Consider the following 23,881-nt stretch of genomic DNA (forward strand, 5'->3'; position numbering starts at 1 on the left):
TTAGATTGGGAGATAAAGGAGGAAAAAATCCAATTAAAAGAAGAAACAGTGGATATTGAGGATCCATCGATTAACCGATAACTGACGAGAAAGGTCGCTGAAAGGTCGCTGAAAGGTCGCTGGAAGGTCGTGGTTCGATTAACGCACTCCATTAAAACAGGGTGGTTTAAATTCATCCCCAGCAGCCGATGCTTGGTTGGAACTGAAAGTGGAGCTCGAGACGGTTTACACACCTCAGCGGTACTGAGAGTAAAATCTGATTAAACCTGAACAGAATTTCAGCACCTCTTTGGGTGCACGTGTTACCCCCTGTGGTGTCGTGTTCAATTCTGCATGCTTGCTGTCAGCGCCGTGATGCTAATGAGGTAAAATTCAACTCTGTACATGTAAATCTGGGTGTAAAAATGTATTTTACATTAAACAGGATTCAGTTATTAGACCTGATGTCGGACTCCGCTGACCTTAAATATTAAACATGATGTTGAGATCAACTTTACAAACGTATTTAGGGATCACCACAGCGGATCGTTCTGGTCTGTGTAACCGACCCCCTTCCTGATACAACCATCCTAATTATATCTGGGCCTGGGACCGGCACTGAGAGCGCACTGACAAGTGCACCTCATAATGGCTGGACTTTTAATCTTTCCTTCTTATTTTATCTAAGAAATTTTGTTCTGTCCTATATATTATTTACCTTAAATATGATTAATAATGATAATAACAACAACACACTCACTCACTTTTCTTATTCGCTTATCCAATCAGGGCCGTGGGAATGGGTGCTGGGGCCTATCCCAGCTTTTTCAATGGGTGCAGGGCACACAGTAACACCTTGGACGGGGCGCCAGTCCATCGCAGGTCACACACACACACACACACACACACACACACACACACACATTCACATATAGGGCAGTGTTCAGTGTCTCCAATTAACCTGACTGCATGTCTTTAGACTGTGGGGAGGAAACCAGAGCTCACGCAGACACAGGGAGAACATGCAAACTCCACACAGAAAGGACCTGGACCTCCCCGCCTGGGGATCGAACCCAGGACCTTCTTGCTGTGAGGCGACAGTGCTAATAACAAAAACTATGATAATAAAATAATAATATATATACAACATATGTTAATAATGTAATATTGGTAATAATAATAATAATAATAATAATAAAAAAAATATTATAATGATAATAATAATAAAATAATAATAATGATAATAATAATTAAATTAATAATAATAATAAATAGTAAATAGTATTACAATTATAGTATATATATATATATACTGTATATATATATACAGTATATGATTATAATGACAATTATAATAATGAAAAGAATATTATAATGATAATAATAATAAAATAATAATAGTAATAATAAAATAATAATATAATGATAATAATAATAATAATAATAAAATAATAATAATAATAATAATGATAATAATAATAAAATAATAATTATAATAATGATAAAAATAATGAAAAAAATATTATAATGAAAATAATAATAATAATATAACAAAAATTATTATTATAATAATAATCATGAAAATAATAAAAAATTTAAATATAAAATAATGGCAATAATAATAATAACAATAATAATAACAATAATGATAATAATAGTTATGGAAATACTACTACTAATAATAATATAGTTCCTGTCTGTTCTGTGGTGGATGAAGTGATTAATATAATAAATGAATGAATAAATAATTATTGCGTAATAAACATCAGGATTCATGCAGTTATTCTGCTCGGTCTGATCAGAGCTGATTATAATAACAGCTTCATCAGTCTCTCACATTAAACTCTGATTTTCTCTCCGTCTTCCTGCCGGAGGATGAAGCGCGTCCTCTCTCACCTCTGAATTAGCCGGGGCAGGACAGAATTATGCTAATAACAGCCTACCACACACACACACACACACGCACACACGCACACACACACACACGCACACACACACACACACACACGCACACACACACACGCACACACACACACGCACACACGCACACACACACACACACACACACACACACACACACAGCGGCTGACGTGATGAGAAAACAAATCAGCCGTGGTTGATTCTTATTATTCACTGATCGGTTATTTAACGCTGAGACAGATCTGCAGCTCGGCTGTGTGAGGAATCGAGCATTTGCTTCAACCTGGTCAGGGTCTCGGTGGTGTCAGTGCTACCTGCAGAAATACACCGTGGACATGATAGTGATTACCTGTTTGTTCTTTCCTGCACCTTGAGGCAGTTTGGAGAAGCCAAAGCTTCTTCTGCATGTGCTAATGCATGCACACGGAGAGAACATACCAAAGTCCTCACACACACTGACCAGGGGTGAGGATTGTACAGACGTACAGACCCATGTTACTACGTGGCAAACGTAACCTGTTCACACACTATCCATCGGAAGTTTGCTGGTTCAAGACCCACCGCCACCAAGTTGCCACTTTTAAGGGCCCCTACGCAAGGCCCCTAACCCCTAACTGCTTTATATTAAAACCTGCAGTGATTGTACATTGCATGAGTAAATGATGCACTACCGATGGTGCGGCTATGTAGCTCCCGTATTTAGGGGTAGCCACAGACTGGCACAGTTTTACTCTGATGCAACCCTCCTCATTACCCGGGCATGGGATCTGCACTGAGAGTGCACTGACAGGTGCACCTACCAATGACTAGGCAGTTCGGCCCTTACACTCCCTCAGACACAGCCAATCACGTGTCTGGAGGAGCGGCACTGACTTGACCTGCTGTGCCACCGGGCCGGTCAGTTCCTAAAAGCCGTCTGACCAAAATTATGAGGACACCTGATCATGACCTTGTTAAGCATCCCATTCCAAAACCAAGGGTATTACTGAGTATTATTGTCCTTACAATCTGGATTCTATTGGCAAGGCATTCCACAAGGTTTTGGATCGTGTCTGTGGGAATTTGTGCTTATTCCGCTAAACGAGCAGCTGTTAGATGAGGCACTGAAACACACTGAAAAAGGCTTGGGTTGCAAGTGACGTTCCGATTCATCCTATCCCTGCATTTAGTGTTAAGGTCAGGAAATGTGCAGGCCACAGGACATCTGAACTCTCTATCCAGAAGTGCTGTCCACATACTTTTGGCCAGATGATGTTTTTCAAGTGCTGATTAAATGATGGAATTAATTGAAGATCAAAGCTTGAGTGTAAATATAGAAGCGAATAAATACGGTATAAATATTTGCTCTGATGATTCATCTTTACTTTGGCAGGAGCCCCAAAACCATCAGAGAACAGTTGGCAGGGAGTTCATGCCAAACAATATGGCCGTCGGCGACTGGGCACTGTGAAACGCACACACACACACACACACACACACACACACACACACACTCGGGCACATAGGAAATGAAGATGAGCTGAAGGCTCCTGGGCTAAGATTAAAAATAAATGTAAATCCTTACATCTCTACGTGCCAAAAAGAACGACCTTCCTCAGTGTGGAACGATTTACTGATCATGCTGGCAGGGAGATTGGCGCTTGAGTTTCTAAAAGCATCCAGGGAAATACAGAGAAATCTTAATTCTGCGCTCAAAACGGAAACGCAGGCTGCATTCCGATTTTACCGTCAGCGTCTTCACTAATGCTGAAATCACCTGTTCGTTTCCACCGGCCGCTTTATACCGGTCAGGGTCGCTGTGGATCCGGTGCCGCACAGAGAATCTGGTGCACAAGCCAGAAATACAGCCAGGAAAAGACCTTACTCATTTATTTACTTCATCACACCGGAAAGCAACTCGGAGCAGCCAATCCACCTTCTGAATGTAATGACCGGACGTATATGGTCAAAAGTTCCCACGCCCCATCCTCAGACATGTCTGTATGGGCACTGCCCACGCCGACAGCACTGCCTGGGATTCAAACTTGAGATCAAAGCTTGAGATGTGGTGCCCAGTGGTAGGCTGGCATGTTAGGCCACAGTGCCACCCAAGTGCCATCGATGAGGGGGTTTTCTGTTCCCAACTGTCCAATAAACCACGCCCATGCTGGATTAGGAGAGCCACAGACTCACAGTCAGGTTCATGCTAAGCTTCCTCATGCTGGCAACCCAACCACCAGGGGTCGCTGTTGCAGCAGCAGTGAGGAGGAACCCCGTCCCACCTTCCTCTCAGAGACGGACTTTAAACGATGACCGTTCCTGACCGATAAAGATGCAATAGATTGTAAAATCTATACAAACGCTACAGTACATTCAGAACTCTGCGGCAAGAGGTCCTTCAGTGTCATGGCCCCCAAACTCTGGAACTCACTTCTCTTCGGGACTGCTCTTCCTTTTCCTCTTTTAAATGTGACTTAAAAACCTTTCTCTTTAATGCATATTTTTCTTCCTCCTCCACTGCTTAGGGTTTTTTTTTTTTGCTGTTGCTTTGTAAAGCGTCCTTGGGTCTGTGAAAGGCGCTATAAAAATTTAACTATTATTATTATTATTAAGGCCGCCGAGTGCCCCCTTAGCCTTCAGCGCCCATTACACCTGTCTATAACGGGGCAGTAAGAGGGCGCTAACCCGCGGACCATCGCCTGCGCTCGTTCAGAAGATGAGTGAGGTTGGTTTACTGGGTTATTGTAGCCTGACGAGGAAATGGAGCGACGCAGCCGCTTGATTCATTTCCTTATCACGGCGAGCACAAAGAGTAATTATGGCCGAGCGCAGTGTGTCCTGATCCCGCCATCCATCACGCTAAACAACCCTTCACCCGCTGCAGTGCCGTCCTGCTAAAGCAAACAAACGAACTCCTCTCGCTCTCTCTCGCTCGCCCCCTGACTTTCCCTCCGACTCCGAGAAATCAGAATTGGCGAGCGCGTGCACGTGGGCACACTTCAGACCCCACTCCTCCTGCTAACACGACTCCCCGCTGATGCATGATGGGAAAGGAGCGCTGCTTTTAACAATAGCTAATCGGCCGCGAGCCGCTCCGAGGGCGTGCGATGAAAAGGTTGGAGCTGAGGAGAGCATGCGGCGCGTTAAACAGCCGCCGGACGGAGCGTGTTGATGTGGGAGTGCTTGGCGTTCTCGTGGCTTTTCGACACTCGCTAGTTAGACCCCGCTGCCTTCTACAATAGCGTCTGATTCAGGCGTCTCGACGTAGCATGATGTTTTTTCGCACACAGACACGTTTAAAAAAACAAACATTTATTTTTATTTTTCTCCCTCACGCTGTTAGCAGCTCTTAGCACAGGCTACATTTATAGCACATAAGTTAATACTGTTATACACACAATGGCACAACTATGTGGACACCCCCCTAATTATTACATGTGTTTCATGAAAAGCATCACGCCAAACAAACAACATGCTCTCAACATGCTGTCCCTTTTCTAGCATGAATGAGCACCAGTACACAGAGCGAGGTCCATAAAGACCTGATTTTGACCCTAATGAACACCTTTAGGATGAGTTGGATTGTTGACTTCAAGACAGCCATTGCTCTTTTGCTGGATTGGGCACAAATTCCCACAGGTACACATTTCAGGATCTTGTGAAAGGCCTTTTTAGAAGAGGCCAAACATGCAGTAATGTCTATGGGTTTGAAACAGGCTTCCCAACAAGCACAAAGTCAGGTGTCCACATACTTTTGGACATAAACTGTATATCTGGTATCATACGTCTGTGTCTTCATGAGCTGTGAGGTTCATGTGAACAGTATAAAGTGATCAAAGTGACTCAAAATAAATCTGTAAATAAAGACGAGGTCTAACGTTCACATACACTCGACATATCGCAGCAGTCTCTGAATAAAAAGGACTTTTTATATGACCGAAAGTATGTGGACACGCCTCCTAATGATAAAATGTGGCTGTTTCTGCCACATCCCTGATAGTCTCAGTTCTGCCCGCCAGCGCTGCGCTGGTACGAGTGACAAGAGAATCTCAGCGGTGGAAGTGGCAATGATCAGATTAGGGAGTTGGCGCTGCCCGAGGACATGACAGAAGAAGTTTGATCCACGGGGGAGCGGCGTAGTTAGACTCTCTCTCATCCTCACGGACGCAGATTGAAATTAATAGCGGCTGCACTTGAGCTCGATGCAGCAGATTGTAATTATACGTGTTACAAATCAGCGCTAAAGTGCGCCAGGGTACCGGGGTGGGGGTGGGGGTGGTGGTGGGGGGGGGGGATTTGGGGTTCTGGGAAAACGGCAGCCGTTTGTTCTTATAATTTCAACACCCCTGCCATGTGCTGTGTCTTAGCAACCTAGCTGCAGTGGGTTTTATACTTGAGTGTGTGTGTGTGTGTGTGTGTGTGTGTGTGTGTGTGGCTGCTTTAGTACGTATGGAAAATGTGAAATGAAAATCAACAGTCAGTGTTGCCAAGTCCTCAGTAAGGAAAGCAGCTATTGGCTGTCCTAAAAGTCGCTAGAAGTCGCTAAATTTGTATAAGGTCCATTTGCATGTAATTGACGCTGTAGAAGAGAGAAATAACATCGTGGCAGAGACAAAAAGTGGGTAAAAAAAAACACCCTAAATATGTTTAGAACTACAAATGAACTTTCTTCTGTTGATGCGTGGTTTGTTTTTGTTTTTTAAGACAACACAGAGCTACTCTGGGGAGGGTTGCCAGATTGCGACAGTAATTTTCAGCCAAAATGCATGAAAAACACCCAAAACACAGTATTGATGAATCACTGTATTGATGGGCGAGAAGGTAGACCTATTTATATTCCACCTGCTTTAGAAAGCAAGTCGATTACAAAACGATTACAAACCAGCCCAAAATTTGTCTACCTGCCAAAGTGTGTTTTTCCCTGCCAATTTCCAACAAAATCCACCCATTTTGGTGGAAAACCGCCCAATCTGGCAACACTGACTGTGATCCGCCTGTGAGTGCTTTGGGACGGTGGAGAGGCTCACGGCAGGACCCGCCGCTCATTGAGGACAGTAACTGAAGAACAATATGTGTTTCCACGTTCTCCAATGACACCAGAAAAAGTCGCTAGATTTGTCGCTAGTCGCTTTTTGGAAAAAAAGTTGCTAGAGGGGTCTGAAAACTCGCTAAATATGCATGACCGTGCCCCCTGACCTCAGCCCCACTCAACAGCTCTGGGATGAACCGGAACATCGACATCAGTGCCCAGTCATACAAATGCTCTTTTGCACTACTGAATGGGCACAAATTCCCATACACATACGCATTTCTTGAGTCTTGTGAGCGCCCTCCTCCTCCTCCTCCTCCTCCTCCTCCTCAGAAGAGCGACTAGTTCCTGTTTGGTTATTTTTATAACTCTGCTAGTCTGATGAATTATTCATTCATTCATTCATTGTCTGTTTGACCAGGGTTGCGGTGGGTACAATTCACTGGGCGAGGTTCAGGAACCATCCTGGACACACACACACACACACACACCTAGGGAAATTGATCTCCAGTTGCCTGGCCGCATGTCTTTTGGACACAGACACGGGGAGAACATGCAAACCACACAGAAAGGAACCGGACCACTCCACCTGGGAATCGAACCCAGGACCTTATTGCTGTGAGGTGACAGGGCTACCCACTGAGCCACGGTGCTGCCCTGACGTACTATTTCCTCTAAAACGCCGCTGTGTTTGTCCTGAGGTTCTAACTAACCACCATTAGTTCCTTAGGTTATGATGTCACACTTGGTACTACACTAGTCCTTCTGGCACCACTTTGGATTACAGAATTTCCTGCACTAACCGTCTACTTGTGTTTGGACCCTCTACCATAAGTCCCAAAAACATCCATAACAAGCGTTAATAAAATCACTGTATGTGTTCAGTGCCAACCTTGAGCAGGGATGCCCATGCCAGTCTCCTCCACATCCTCATTCCTTCCTCTGACACTCTTTACATTCCATTATAGCTTTACAGCCCGCCGGGTGATACGAGGCATTTTCGTTGGTTCCGCCCGTCCCCGTTGGGAGGGAGGGAGGGTTTTCATGCTGGCTCTGAGGAAAGGGCACGAGGAACAGGAACACTTGGCACGGCATGGGCTCGGCTCTGCTTCTGAGATGATAACAAAGAATTTGGATCAGACCGAGCTTTGTGTGGTGCTTCCAGCCGGAGCGCTGGAGATGATTCAGTCTTGGTTTATTTCAGAGATTATAGAACACAGTGGAGAATAAATGAAGCTTCGGGTTCTTGTGCACTTTTATAAATAAAATCTGGAATTAGTGGAATTATTCGGGTCACTCACAGGTCACCAGCTGGTCATCAATACTGTTAAGGGTCAGTCGCTTTTTAAAGGGATTCGTGGTGGCAAACTTTTATCTAAGAACTGTGAGCTAACACAACGCAAGCGATCGAGGGTCCTAGCTCAGGAGCACTGCAGTAGAAACGTGGCAGTGGTGGGGCTTGAACCAGCGACCTTTTGAATATTAGTCCAGTACCTTAACTGCTAGGCTAACACTGGTCTAGAGATTTATATTTAACAATGGCATTTAGCAGACGCGTTTCTGAATACAATGTAAACAATAAAGAGTTAAGGGCCTTGCTCAGGAGTCCAACTTGAGCCACTATTTCATTACCTTAACCACTAAGCTAACAGCTACCGGTTCCGTTTAGCTGCTCCTGTTTTTCGCATACTTAGTTTGGTGCAGCTTTTAAGCTGGATGCTCCTCCTGACTCCAGACATGGGACCTGCACTAAAGGTGCACTGATATGTGCCCTTCCGTCCCAGCGTCTAGGTTCACATAATGCCATGTGCCATCTGTATTTGTGAGCCCAGCCTGGGATTCAAACCCCCAAAAACTCAGGCTACTGGACTAGTAATCAGAAGGTTGCCGGTTCAAGCCCCACCACTGCCAGGTTGCCACTGTTGGGCCCCTTAAGGTAAGGCCCTTAACCCTCAACTGCTCAAAAAAATTGTGTTCAGTCATAATTGTAAGTCGCTTTGGATAAAAGCGTCTGCTAAATGCCAAAAATGTAAATGTAACTGTGGCTATTAGCATTATGAGCTCACAAGCTACCACAAGCTTACCCAGCTACCACAAGTTAAAATTCGTCAAGCTTTGACTTTATTTATTACAGCAACAGTTTAGGGAAGGCCCTCATCTGTTCCAGCATGACTGTACCTCTGAGATTTATGCCTGTGAGAGTAAACAACCGTCTGAGAAGTGATTCAGTAAAAATGTCGCAGCATGGTTCTGAGGGCTAAATTAAATTTGCTTCGTGTTTTACGTTGTTTACGGGGGCCAAGTTAGCTTAGCTTGCTAAAACTAAGTGCACGCACGACGCCTTGCTGTTCCCCAGAGTTAATTCTGGATCGTTTAATTGGATTTATTACGCTTATAAAACCAGAATGAATTCCCAGATTACTAGTTAAGTAGATCTGAAATGCTATGTCGAGGCTAAATTGCTAATTGAATCACAAAGGTCTCGGCATGACCACGCCCACTTTGCAAGGCGATGCAAACAGCAAGTTTCGGTGACTGGACCTTTAGGATTATCAGGAACTGTGCCTGGAAAAAGTATTCATCCCCACCCATATAAAACCACACCCCCACCCACTCACCCCTCTTGCTAAAGTATTTACCCCCCTCCCACTTCAGCTATTTATAAAATACTAGCAGTTTTTGGAGTATTATTTGGGTATTTTACTGTCCTTTTGTACTGTTCAATTAATCATGACCAGACTGCCAGTCCCTGCTGCAGAAAAGCTGAATAGGAAGATCAAGGGCAGGTAGAATCCCTTTATTTGCCATATATACGTCTACACATGTACAGTACAATGAAATATCTTTTTTCCTGGAACAGAGAGGGTTGAGGGCCTTGCTCAAGGGCCCAAGAGTGGCTGCATGGCAGAGCTGTGATTTAAAACCACAACCTTCCGGTCAGAAATCCACAGCTTTACTCACTAGGCTCCCACTGTGCCTAGAGTAGCACTGAAATAATATGATGCTACCACCACCATATTTTACAGTGCATGTGGGATTCAGACCCTCAGTACTCAGAACCCTCAGGCACTAGTGTTACCAGCAGCGTGGCTCACAGTTTTACTGCTAAACTTAAAAAAAAAAAAAGCTCTTTTGTAGGTTTGAAGGTTTTTTTCATGACACTGTATCCGACACTTTGATGCATGTTAATTAGCAACCCAGAATCAAGTTACCGTCAACTAGGCATTCAGCGTAGCGTGGAAATGAGTGAAATATACGCTTTAATTAGCTAGCCGGTTGAGATAAGCTCTACGTGGCCTGTCTGATCGTGGAGAAGAGAAAGAAGCAGAACAGCGAGATTAAGCATAGCTAATCAGTCATCTCCGTCACGCTAATTGCTGAGGCGACGGGAGAGGAAAGGAACAGCGAGAGAGGAGCCGAACAGAGGAGGAGAAGAAGAAGAAGTCAGCTGGGGTTGTGTGATTGGAGCGCGGCCTTTCTAAAGGTCTGTCATTAAAACATCAGGCGCAGTTCCTGCCGACAGATTTCGCTTCTCGTCGTCGAGCACGAGGGGGAAACTCGACAGAAAAGGTTTTGGACCGAATCCATGAGCTGCGTCTCAGAGACAAACAGAAGCAGATGGTGCAGCAGGAGACGTTCTGATCCACACTTCTGCTCAAGAAGGTGTTTGTTTCTCTAGATGAACTGAAACTTGTAGCCTATCGAACTGTTTAGAGATGAAATATCAGACATACGGCGTGCGGATAATAATGAGGTATCAGAGGAGCGTCAACGAAAGGCTCGGTTCTTCTCAGGGTGGGTCGAAAATCTCCGCTCTGCTCCAAACTGTGAGAGCGAACAGTCCAACAGAGTTTAGATATTTACCATCTACAGACCAAACTGCTTTTGCGCCGGCTGTGCCGTAGTTTCCTATGGAGTGTGGCGATGCTGCTTAGGTTCACATGATTGAGTTTTGACCCAGTTTGCTGCTGACCTTTCCAAAGCTCCTCCAATGAGACAAATTGTTTGATATGAGGCGGTAAAATCGACTCAGGTCGTAAGAACGAAGCTGACCGTGACTTATTGTAGTTGTAGTAAAACAGCGAGTGAGGAATGTGATTAGTGGAGGAACTTATGAGCAGTAATAATGAAGAGAAGTTTAGTGCTCCTGTCTCCTTCTTTTACTACATTAAACCACGTTAAGCTTTATTTTCAACCAGAAGCGTTTTAGACTCTGGGAGAAGCTGATTCTGATTCTCAGCATTTCTCAGAAGCTCGCGCTGTAACACAAGTTTAAAAGTGAAACAGGGAGGAGAATCCCGATAAACACAGATACACGTGGAGCTGTAACCCTGGACCTGATGGTTTAATCGTGTCGTGGTCACTTTGATGACGTTTTACCGCACCGATGAAGACAAGCGCTGAGCAAAGCAGCAATTTGCACCGAGGCTCATGGTGAATGAAGCACAAAACGCTCCTCATGTGACAGTAGTATCTCTGTGACCTCTGATCCCTAACAAATGCAGACTCTTATGCAACACATAATCCCCCTCTAACGTGGGCAGTCGCCGGCTGCTTCTTTTTCACCTGCCTGAGACGGAGTCTCACAGAGAGCAGCATCACATCCGGTCAGGCATTACTACCCTAGAATCGTCCATCCTTTGTGCAGGAGGCCTCAATTGCAGCAGCAATAAAGAACCCGTTCGATCCCTTGCCCTCAGACACAGCCATTTGTGCCTGTGTGGGCGCCCAACTGCTAGGTAGCACATCAGAGATTCGAACTGAAGAGCTTAGCTGTGATTTGACCGATGTACCACCTTAGTGCGGATAAAAGTGTCGCCGATAAATGGCATGTAAAGGACAGCTGTAGTAATCAAAAGATTGCGGTACCAAGTTGCCACTGTTAGGCCCCTGTGCAAGGCCCCTAAATTTTAATTGCTCCAATTGTATGTAGTAATAATTGTGAGTCGTTTTGGATAGATGCGTCCGCTAAACGCTGCAAATGTAGAGCAGAAGCGGCTCGATCAATGGGAAAAGACAAAAAGCTGTCAAGCTGATGAGATCTAAAGGTAAAAATACTACAACCTAAACTTTAAAATGACTGAAATCTTTCACATGTTGCTTTTAAACACCCTCATGATGAGACCCTCAGGATTCAGACCGTTAAATCCAGCTGCAGCAGAACTAACGCTGAGCCACTGATCCCTGAGGAAACGTAAACATCCGAAACACCTCGATATCTGAGGTGAGCAGCTGTAGGAGAACTGAAGGAGGACCTGCCATGGATGGGAGATGCTAATCACCGGGACGGAAAGGGCGAGTGGGCGAACGTGAACGCGGCGACTCTGGATGCACCTCTCGTTTCGTCTCACAGCTGGGCCTCCACCGTACCGAGCATCACGGAGAATCATTCAGACCTCCGAGCAATAAAAGCACGGAGAAAAATATGGATCCAGTTGGTGTAAACAAAAAAGAGAGCGAGAGATTTATGGAACAATCTGGTGGAGTTGCGGCGTTAGCTTGAGAGACGTGACACGCAACATCTGCTCGGCCGCGAGTGTCACCGAACTGATTCTGTCTCCGCTTTGTTGATAACCGGGCGGATTCGGCGACGCCGTGAGACACCGTGGTTTTTATTCACACATAAAAAAAAAAAAAGATGAAACGTGGAATAAATGAAATTTGAAATAAATGATCTCCTGCAGGTACGGAGCTGCGATGATCCCATTAAGAGCTTCTCAGGAGAAATGGAACCAGATCCTGCGCTGTAATGGAACGCCTGACGTGATTTAACGTTCTTTACACTGAAGTAGCGGCGGGAGCTCCACACACAACTCATTCCTTCACCTGATAAATATTCCAAGAACCGAGAGCTGTTAAAAAAAAAGGAAAACGCTCACAGGACTCTTACCTCCACAGCAGGACTGAAAGGACAAAAGTATGTGGACATACTTTAATCCTAATGACTACATATAGCTGTTAAGGTAAACAATATGCTTTTCATTCTGCCAACAGTTTAGGGAATGCCCCTTCCTTTTACAGCATGGTCACACCCCTGAGCACAAAGCCAGCTCTACACAGACGTGGTTTGACTGACAACAACACCTAACCCAACCCAATGAATTAACCTCGGACTGTAAGCCGAGCCTTCTCGTCTCTTTCAGGATCGGTGCCTGACCTCATAGACTCTACTGACTAAACAGGCACAAATTCCCACAGACACACGCCAAAGTCTAACATAACAGACCTCCGCTTGAATCATTTGAATCATATAATTTAGCCTGGGGTAACACGGTGGCTCGATGGGTATCACCGTCGCCTCACAGCATGAAGGTCCTGGGTTCGATTCCTAGGTGGGGCGGTCCGGGTCCTTTCCGTGTGGAGTTTGCATGTTCTTCCCGTTTCTGCGTGGGTTTCCTCCGGGAGCTCCGGTTTCCTCCCACAGTCCAAAGACGTGCAAGTGAGGTGAATTGGAGATCCAAAATTGTCCATGACTGTGTTTGACATTGAGTCTTGTGGAATGAGTAACTACCGTTCCTGTCATGTATGGAACCAAAGTGTAAAACACTACGTTAAAATCCTAATAAATAAATAAATAAATGAATAATTGAGCCTCCAAACTGTGAACCACGTTGAATCCTGGGGCGAGCACGGACTCATGGTGTGACGTCTGATCCACCGTCGACTGAGATCAGAAGGTCCTGATCAATAACTGCACGCCCACCCTAAACAGAAAACCAATGATCACGTTTCTCCTCCATGCTGGTGAGCACTGACCCGTTATAAAACCCGTAAACACTCTGCAATGACCGTTCTCCAGCTGGACATGTTCATTAAGCAGGAACTGACCTCTCCATTCTCACAGCTGCTTCCAGTCAAGACGACCAATAAACTGTTCGATTGGTCGGACCGAACCTGAAGTTCATTTGCACTTGACGCAAGGGAGGAAATGTGATCACTGATTATTCTGTTATACACAACACTGTATAAACAAAAGCACTGGGACACCCTGTATAAATAGCAGTAAAGGACGTTGCAGCAACAGTTTAGGGAAGGCCCTTTCCTGCTCCAGCATGAGCGAGCTCTATAAAGACATGAGCACAGAACCCTGACCTCAGCTCCACTCAACAGCTCTGGGATGAACCGGAACATCAACTGAAGGCTCTCTCCTGTTCCAGCATGACTGCGCTCTATAAACACACGAAGAGAAGCTCTAGTGTCCTGCACAGAGCCCTGACCTCAGCTCCACTCAACAGCTCTGGGATGAACCGGAACATCAACTGATCGATCAGGAGCTTCGGGCTGTCAATCTGAAGATTATGGGTTCGAATCCCAGTTCTGCCACTCATGCCCTGCCCCTTTTGGCTCAGTCTACAATGGCTGACCTTGTAATGCGTAAAAATAATTTCATTGTCCTGTAGATGTACGTGCCCGTGCACACGATACAGCCAAAAGTATCTGGACACCTGACCATGAGCTTGTCGGACATCACATTTTAATACCAAGCAGTGTTAAATAAAGCGATAACAACAGCCACTTTTCTGAGATGGCTTCTCATAAGACTTTGAACCATGTCTGGGGGAATTTGTGCCCATTCAGTTGAAAGAAAACATAATTTGTATGACTGGATGCTAATGTTGATGTTCCGATTGATTCCAGAGCTGTTTAGTGGGGCTGAGGTCAGGGCTCTGTGCAGGACACTAAAGTTTCTATAGAGCTTTGTGCACAAAGGTGCAGTCATGCTGGAACAGGAAAGGACCTTCCCTTAACTGTTTAGGTAAAGTCGAAAGCACATAATATCCATTAAGTAATTAATTTATTACGTTAGAAACTGTTGTAAAACATTAGAACGGGCACAAATTCCCATACACAGACAGACATACTTCAATGCCTAGTAAGAAGCTACTCAGAGGAGCGGCTGTTGTTCTAGCTGAAATGATCACACAGAGGTCAATCAATTTTAGTACCGTTTGTTCCAGCAAGCTCATGGTCAGGTGTCCAAATACTTTTGGCCACACAGTGTATAATAAGATGAAGCAGTCCTGGTGCAGGATGAGAGGGTTCTCTGTTTTTTAGGATGCCGTTTGAAGTCTGGAAATCCATTTTGATTAGATTTTTTTATTTAATCTTTAATAATTCAGTGACTGATTTTATTGCTTCATCTTCACGCTGTCAGTCAGATCTGTGCACGCGGCACTGAGACCAAAAACACTCTGTTTCCTCATCCTGACCTACAACACAAAAACAAGAGGAATTATGGGATGGAAACGGGGGAGAGTGACCCCTATGTGATCAGTTCAGCTTCTTACAGGACTTTCAAGTGTGTCTGTGTGTGGGAATTTGTGCCCGTTTAGTCAAAACATGGCAGCATTTGTATAAGGCTGGGCGCTGATTGATCAGTTGATGTTCCAGTTCATCCCAGAGCTGTTGAGTGTTGAGAGGTCAGGGCTCTGTGCAGGACACTGGAGCTTCTTGATTTTTACATTTACATTTACATTTGTGGCATTTAGCGGACGCTTTCATGCAGGACAGTAGTGGCTCAGTGGTTAAGGTACAGGCCCAGTAATCAGAAGGTTGTAAGTTAAAGCCTTACCACCGTGAAGTCACCACTGTTGGGACCCTGAGCAAGGCCCTTAACCCCTTAATTGCTTAAACTGTATTCAGTCATAACTGTAAGTCACTTTAGATAAAAGTGTCTGCTAAACGCCGTAAATGCAAAGTGACTTACAATTATGACTGAACACGATTTGAGCAATTGAGGGTTAAGTGCCTCGCTCAGGGGTCCAACGGTGGCGACTTGAACCCGCAACCTCCTGATTACTAGTCCAGTACCTTAACTTTAACCGCTGAACCCTAAACTGTTGCTGCCAAGTCAGATGCATATGATTTTCTTAATATAATACATTTATTACACCTGTTTGTGATTGTTGTGGCTGGAACGCACGAATTCAAAAATGAGAAGGGGCGTCCCAATACTTTTGCCCATGTAGTGTATAAACTTAAAGGAATAACCGAAGCTTTAACATGTTGGTTAAACTGAAATCTTTGGTACTTTTTAAACAATTTCCCCCTCATTTGCTTCCAAACTGAGCCAGCGCAAATACAAAGTGTGGAGAGTATAAATGTGGCTAATGAGCTAATGCTAAGAAAGGTCACTTGTCGTGTTCACAGCGCTAACACGGTCTTTTACTTTTTCCACTTTCAGTTCCTTCAAAGCCTTTTTTTGACTAATGAGCACTAGAACCGCTATTTGTCATACCTGGAAGGATCCAAACTGCCTTTAAAATGAACTTTAAAAGGGACAGTGGGAGCCTAGTGGGTGGAGCTTTGGGCTATCAACTGAAAGGTTGAGAGTTTGAATCCCGGCTCTGCCATGCAGCCACTGTTGGGTCCTTGAGCAAGGCCCTTAACCCTCTCTGCTCCAGGGTCGCTGTACGTTGGTTGACCCTGCGCTCTGACCTCAGCATCCAAAACGAGCTGGGATATGCGAAGAAAGAATTTCGTTGTATTGTACACCTGTGTATGTATAAATGACAAGTACCAGGTACGGCCGAACGCTTAAGTTCATTAGACGCCTGTTCAGTGTTTGTACTCAATCCTAAAGAGAGCCGGACCAAAGCAAAACGGATAGGATAGGATAAAATATCCTTTTATTATCCCACAGGGGGAAATTTGCCATGCTACAGCGGCTTTCAAGAGTATAGAGACATAAAGTGTTTATACATTATATATTTATATATTTAAAAAAAAGAAATGTAAAGATATAACAAAATTACTAAAAATAACAGTCTTGGTGCCCAGGTGGCGCAGCGATATATTCCGCTAGCTCACCACCACCGAGTTTTTTAACTCCTTGGTTTGAAACTCGGCGATGCTGCCGGTCGGCTGGGCACCATCTAGCGGGCGTAATTGGCAGTGCCTGCAGCCAACACTAATTAGCCTGCTAGGGCGGGAGAAAAATGGGAGAAAATGCATAAATAAATAGAGAAAAATCATCTTTAAAGAAGTTTAACAAATGTTGCACTGTTTTTAAAAAGGTATTTGAACCATAAGTTTCATTTCTCTTTCTGCAGATTGAAGCAAAGCCGGTAAAAATGTGGCTAATCAGGCTGCGCTAGAAAACGTGAGCTACACTATAAGGACAAAAGTTTTGGGACACCCTTTCTAATTTGTCATTTGAGGTTTATTAGCACTGACGGTTCAGTAGAACACGGTTTGGCTTGAGCACTGATTAGTAGAAGGAAGTTTGACAGGTTCGCCGTCTCGCTCGGGTCACCGTGGCACGTCGAGGGCGGCGCTGCCCGTGTTTTCTGCTGCTGTAGGTTTTTCTCCTGCTGCGCTTTTCTCATTATTCACATTTTCACTCACTTCACTTTCACTGAGGAACTCTGACGTGGTTCAACATGGAAGAAATATTTCTTACATTTCTCAGCGCAAACGTTTATTTTTTATTGTGAATAGCAAAACACAGGAGCTTCGGGCTGTCAATCTGAAGATTATGGGTTTGAATCCCAGCTCTGCCACTCGTGCCATGCCCCTTTTGGCTCAGATTACGATGACTGACCCTGAAATGCGGAAAGAATTTAATTGACTTGTAGATGTACGTGCCCGTGCACACAATACAGCCAAAAGTATCTGGACACCTGACCATGAGCTTGTCAGACATCACATTTAATACCAAGCAGTGTTAAAATACCGCTATAACAACAGCCACGTTTCTGAGATGGCTTCTCACAAGACTTTGAACCATGTCTGGGGGAATTTGTGCCCATTCAGTCGAAATATGGCATCATTTGTATGACTGGGCTTTGATGCTGATGTTCAAGTTCATCCCAGAGCTGTTTAGTGGGGCTGAGGTCAGGGCTCTGTGCAGGACACACAAGTTTCTATAAAGCTGCTTTGTGCACAAAGGTGCAGTCATGCTAGAACAGGAAAGGACCTTCCCTTAACTGTTCAGGTAAAGTCGAAAGCAAACTGTTGTAAAAAAAAATAGAAGGGGTGTCCCAATACTTTTGTCTGTAGGTGCACGTCTGATTGCGTTGAGAAGTGAAGTCCACGAGGCAGATGACAGAAACGCTGCTTCCTGGACGTCACCTTGCGTATAAAGACGCGCCAGATTCGCATCGCATCCAACTCAAGGCTGGACGATCAATCACTGAGAGATTGAAGGACAGAGAATGTCACTTCAGACGCCACTTGGCCTTCATTATCTGCCGCAACCTCCAAATTGAACTCCGCTCATCCGTAATGGCTTTTCTTAGCGCGCCGCTGCGCTCGCGACACGGAGACGGAAACAGACGCGGCCCTAAATGAAGCATCAGTTATGCAAATAGGGGCAATTTTGCGTGACTGGCAGGTCATCTCGCCGAGAACGAGGATGGGCGAGGGAGGGGGATGAGGAACGAGGGGGGCGGCGGGATTGTGGCGAGCCAGTCAAGCTTGAAATGATTTAATTTCGGCCGTGAAGCTTCGACTCTGATAAGTTTGCATTTTATTAACGGTGTCTGATCGCCCCGGGAGTTCGGACGAGAGGAGATCGGAGCTCCAGCGCACGTGAGGAGGGGGATCAAGATTTTACCACCGCTTCAACCTTAGCTTTGACAGTTGTGTTGAGCACCCTGCACATCTGGTTTGGTTCCAGCTGTATTGTACTGATAAACACAGGGTTGTTCATGTAGATCTGAAATCAAATCTCAGGGTATTAAAGCCTGTGGACGTGCCGCTCTGACCCCCTTCAGTGTTCCGTAACACTGGATAATTAAGTGACATTTAATTCCAGATGTGCTACTGTGCTTCCTCATGATGTTTCTAAAAGCTCACAGTGAGAAGCCTTTGATTTTTGTCCTTGTTGCTACAATCATTTTCATTTTGAATGTCGCTTTCATGGATCACCGTGAGCCTGATCTTTTGGTTGAAAGCCGTGAAAGTCGTGCTCGGGTGGTCCAGCAGTCTGCTTCGCTAATGATTCACTTTCTTTCTGCTGCAATAGTGACACCTACTGTCTAGTCCAGGGACTGGCCATGCACATACGTATATCAGCCAAATCTATCTAAAGCAAGCTCTATAGATACTTTAGTATTTACACATCTGACCGTGAGCTTGTTGGACGACCCATTTCAAAACAGACTGCTGCTAAGTTAGACTGACCTCTATGTGTACAGTGCCTTGCAAAAGTATTCAGCCCCCTTGAACTTTTCAACCTTTTGCCACATTTCAGGCTTCAAACATAACGATATGAAATTGTAATTTTTTGTGAAGAATCAACAACAAGTGGGACACAATCGTGAAGTGGAACGAAATTTATTGGATATTTTAAACTTTTTTTAGAAATAAAAAACTGAAAAGTGGGGCGTGCAATATTATTCAGCCCCCTTGCGTTAATACTTTGTAGCGCCACCTTTTGCTGCGATTACAGCTGCAAGTCGCTTGTGGTATGTCTCTATTAGTTTTGCACATCGAGATACTGAAATTTTTGCCCATTCTTCCTTGCAAAACAGCTCGAGCTCAGTGAGGTTGGATGGAGAGCGTTTGTGAACAGCAGTTTTCAGCTCTTTCCACAGATTCTCGATGGGATTCAGGTCTGGACTTTGACTTGGCCATTTTAACACCTGGATAAGTTTATTTGTGAACCATTCCATTGTAGATTTTGCTTTATGTTTTGGATCATTGTCTTGTTGGAAGATAAATCACCGTCCCAGTCTCAGGTCTTTTGCAGACTGCAACAGGTTTTCTTCCAGAATGGTCCTGTATTTGGCTCCATCCATCTTCCCATCAATTTTAACCATCTTCCCTGTCCCTGCTGAAGAAAAGCAGGCCCAAACCATGATGCTGCCACCACCATGTTTGACAGTGGGGATGGTGTGTTCAGGGTGATGAGCTGTGTTGCTTTTATGCCAAACATAACGTTTTGCGTTGTGGCCAAAAAGTTCGATTTTGGTTTCATCTGACCAGAGCACCTTCTTCCACATGCTTGGTGTGTCTCCCAGGTGACTTTTTATAGATATCTTTGAGAAATGGCTTTCTTCTTGCCACTCTTCCATAAAGGCCAGATGTGTGCAGTGTACGACTGATTGTTGTCCTATGGACAGAGTCTCCCACCTCAGCTGTAGATCTCTGCAGTTCATTCAGAGTGATCATGGGCCTCTTGGCTGCATCTCTGATCAGTCTTCTCCTTGTTTGAGCTGAAAGTTTAGAGGGACGGCCGGGTCTTGGTAGATTTGCAGTGGTCTGATACTCCCTTCATTTCAATATGATCGCTTGCACAGTGCTCCTTGAGATGTTTAAAGCTTGGGAAATCTTTTTGTATCCAAATTCGGCTTTAAACTTCTCCACAACAGTATCTCGGACCTGCCTGGTGTGTTCCTTGGTCTTCATGATGCTCTCTGCGCTTTAAACAGAACTCTGAGACTGTCACAGAGCAGGTGCATTTATACGGAGACTTGATTACACACAGGTGGATTCTATTTATCACCATCAGTCATTTAGGTCAACATTGGATCATTCAGAGATCCTCACTGAACTTCTGGAGTGAGTTTGCTGCACTGAAAGTAAAGGGGCTGAATAATATTGCACGCCCCACTTTTCAGGTTTTTATTTCTAAAAAAAGTTTAAAATATCCAATAAATTTCGTTCCACTTCACAATTGTGTCGCACTTGTTATTGATTCTTCACAAAAAATTACAATTTCATATCTTTATGTTTAAAGCCTGAAATGTGGCAAAAGGTTGAAAAGTTCAAGGGGGCTGAATACTTTTGCAAGGCACTGTATGTGTATCTTTTCAGCTGTATGCTTCTCACAAGACTTTGAAGTATGTCTGTAGGAATTTGTGAAAGCCTCAGTTGACGTTCCAGTTCTTTCCAGAGCTGTTGTGAGGGGCTGAGTTGTGAGTTGCACAGGGGCACAGTCATGCTATAAAAGGAAAGGACCTTCCCTAAACTGTTGCTGCAAAGTTGAAAGCTTATTTACTTCATATATTTTTGATTTATTACACCTGTTAGCAACTGTTGTAACAGAAACACCTGAATTCAAAAATGAGAAGGCGTCCCAATACTTTTGTCCATAGACTTTAGGTGTGTGTGTGTCAGATTTTTTGGCAGGTTCTCCTTCCCTAATAGGCTGTAAATGCACCGCTACTCTGGTTCTGTAGGAACCTTTGCTGGTTTTAAGCTCATTAAGCTTCAAAATGTGAAATTGGCTTCACTCGTTCCTACAGAAATAATAAATGATCGTTTTCCGCCGTCCAGCCGACGGGATCCGCGCGCAGGGCTGAAAAGATTCTAGATCAGCAATCTTTAGAATAAATAAAAAATGACAGAAGAATAAAACTGTTGATTCCTTTGATCTTTTCATGTTTACAAAGAGAAAAATACATAATACACTATATGGACAAAATTATTGGGACACCCCTTTTTACTATTAAATCAGTGTGTTTCATCCACAACAGTTGCTAACAATGTAATAAATCTGTTATATAAAGAAAACAATATGATATGCTTCCGACCTGGTAGCAACAGTTTAGGGAAGGCCCTTTCCTGTTACAGCATGACTGTGCTCTAAAAAAGACGTGAAGAAAACACAAATTTCCACAGTGTCACACTGCTAGCCTTGGTGTGCTCATATGTGCCACGCCCCTCTTCTCCGTGAGCACACTCACTCCTGCCATGCCTCACTCCTGATTGGTCCCCCTGAGCAATCAGCCCCAGCTGTTCCTAATCAGGGACCAGTTTAAAAAGGAGAGCTGAGGAACAGGCTGGCAGGGGTTATTTTGGTTTATGGTGGTTATTTTTGACTTGTTTGTGTTGGACTTCCTAGGTGATTACTTTGGTTTCTGTTGACTCTGGTTTGCTCTATGTTTCTGGCACTTGTTTGTAGTCAGTTCCTAGTTTGTGTTCCTAGCCTGTGTTTAGCCAGTGTTCCTAGCCTGTGTTTAGCCAGTGTTCCTAGCCTGCGTTTAGCCAGTGTTCCTAGCCTGTGTTTAGCCAATGTCCCTAGCTTATGTTTAGTTTGTGTTCCTAGCCTGTGTTTAGCCAGTGTTCCTAGCCTGTTTTTAGCCAGTGTTCCTAGCCTGTGTTTAGCCAGTGTTCCTAGCCTGTGTTTAGCCAGTGTTCCTAGCCTGTGTTTAGCCAGTGTTCCTAGCCTGTGTTTAGCCAGTGTTCCTAGCCTGCGTTTAGCCAGTGTTCCTAGCTTATGTTTAGTTTGTGTTCCTAGCCTGTGTTTAGCCAGTGTTCCTAGCCTGTGTTTAGCCAGTGTTCCTAGCCTGTGTTTAGCCAGTGTTCCTAGCTTATGTTTAGTTTGTGTTCCTAGCCTGTGTTTAGCCAGTGTTCCTAGCCTGTGTTTAGCCAGTGTTCCTAGCCTGTGTTTAGCCAGTGTTCCTAGCCTGTGTTTAGCCAATGTTCCTAGCTTATGTTTAGCCTATGTTCCTAACCTATGTTTAGTCTGTATCCCTAGTTTATATTCCCAGTCCGTGTTCCCAGTCTGTGTTCCCAGTCCGTGTACCTAGTTCATGTTCCATACTCTTGTCATTCCCTTGTTTAGTTCATTAATAAATATCTTGCCCTACATCTCTGCGTGTGTGTCCGCCCCCTTTGTCTTGTCTTTGTTTAGTCCTTAGCCCCACCGTGACATAATAACCCCTCCCTAGGACACAGCGAGATGTTTAGTCTTAGTAATTTTCCGGAGTTTGACTCCATGAGGTTTCCTCTAATCTTCTTACTTTACAAGCCAGCTCCCTATGATGGAAGCGACCTTTTGGTTGAGGGCTTTCTGCTTCAGAGCCAGCTCTACCTGCAAAACCTTCTCGACCCACAGCCTTCTGAAACACAAAAGGTGATGTTCATGATGTCTAGGCTGAAGGGTGCTGCGCGAGAATGGGCGAGGCAGCTCTGGACTGAGAAGGGAGCAGTGCTGAACTCTGTGCAAGAGTTTGAGGGCCTCATGCGAGCTCAATTTTCTCGTCGTCACCCCAAGGGCTCCAGGGGTCTTTTTGTTTGTTCACCGGCCCCAGTGCCGTGTTCTCAAGTTCGGGTCAGTCCTAGGCCGAGTTCGTCTGTCCAAGTCTGTCCAATGTCTCCAGTGTTTTCGCAGCTGAGTCCAGTTTCTCCAGGGTCCAAACAGCTGACTTCTGACGCATATCCAGGGTCCAAGCAGCTGATTCCGGACGCCTCGCCAGTGTTTTCGCAGCTGAGTCCGGTCTTTCCAGGGTCCAAACAGCTGACTTTTGACGCATATCCAGGGTCCAAGCAGCTGATTTCGGACGCCTCTCCAGTGTTTTCGCAGCTAACTTCGGACGCCTCTCCAGGGTCCACGCAGCTGAATGACGTTTCTCCAGTGTTTTCTCAAGTGACTTCGGACGCCTCTCCAGGGTCCTCACCGTTGTTTCAAGGAGTTTCTCAAGGATTTTTGCAGCTGACTTCGGACGCCTCTCCAGGGTCCACGCAGCTGAATGACGTTTCTCTAGTGTTTTCGCAAGTGACTTCGGACACCTCTCCAGGGTCCTCACAGTTGAGTACTGTTTCTCCAGTGTTTTCGCAAGTGACTTCAGACGCCTCTCCAGGGTCCTCACAGCTGAGTGACGTTTCTCCAGTGTTTTCGCAAGTGACTTCAGACGCCTCTCCAGGGTCCTCACAGCTGTTTCAAGGAGTTTCTCAAGGATTTTCGCAGCTGACTTCGGACGCCTCTCCAGGGTCCTCACAGCTGAGTGATGTTTCTCTAGTGTTTTCGCAGCTGACTTTGGACGCCTCTCCAGGGTCCTCGCAGCTGACTGACGTTTCTCCAGTGTTTTCGCAAGTGACTTTGGACACCACTCCAGAGTCCTCACAGCTGAATCAAGGAGATTCTCAAGGATTTGTGCAGCTGATTAATGACGTTTCTCCAGTGTTTTTGCAGCTGACTCCGGACGCCTCTTCTCAAAGGTCCACGCAGCTGACTCCGGACGCCTCTTCGCCAGGGTCCTCGCAGCTGACTCCGGACACCTCTTCGCCAGGGTCCTCGCAGCT

At 45.0% G+C, this 23,881-nt stretch overlaps 1 protein-coding gene across 2 annotated transcripts in view; it reads right to left on the reverse strand.

The window, feature by feature from the left end:
* Window positions 1–23,881, reverse strand: part of srrm4 (serine/arginine repetitive matrix 4) — a 47,887-nt gene that overhangs the window by 17,123 nt on the left and 6,883 nt on the right. The window lies entirely within an intron of this gene.

The sequence above is a fragment of the Trichomycterus rosablanca genome, chromosome 21 (genome assembly GCF_030014385.1).
Source record: "Trichomycterus rosablanca isolate fTriRos1 chromosome 21, fTriRos1.hap1, whole genome shotgun sequence".
Lineage (NCBI taxonomy): Eukaryota > Metazoa > Chordata > Actinopteri > Siluriformes > Trichomycteridae > Trichomycterus > Trichomycterus rosablanca.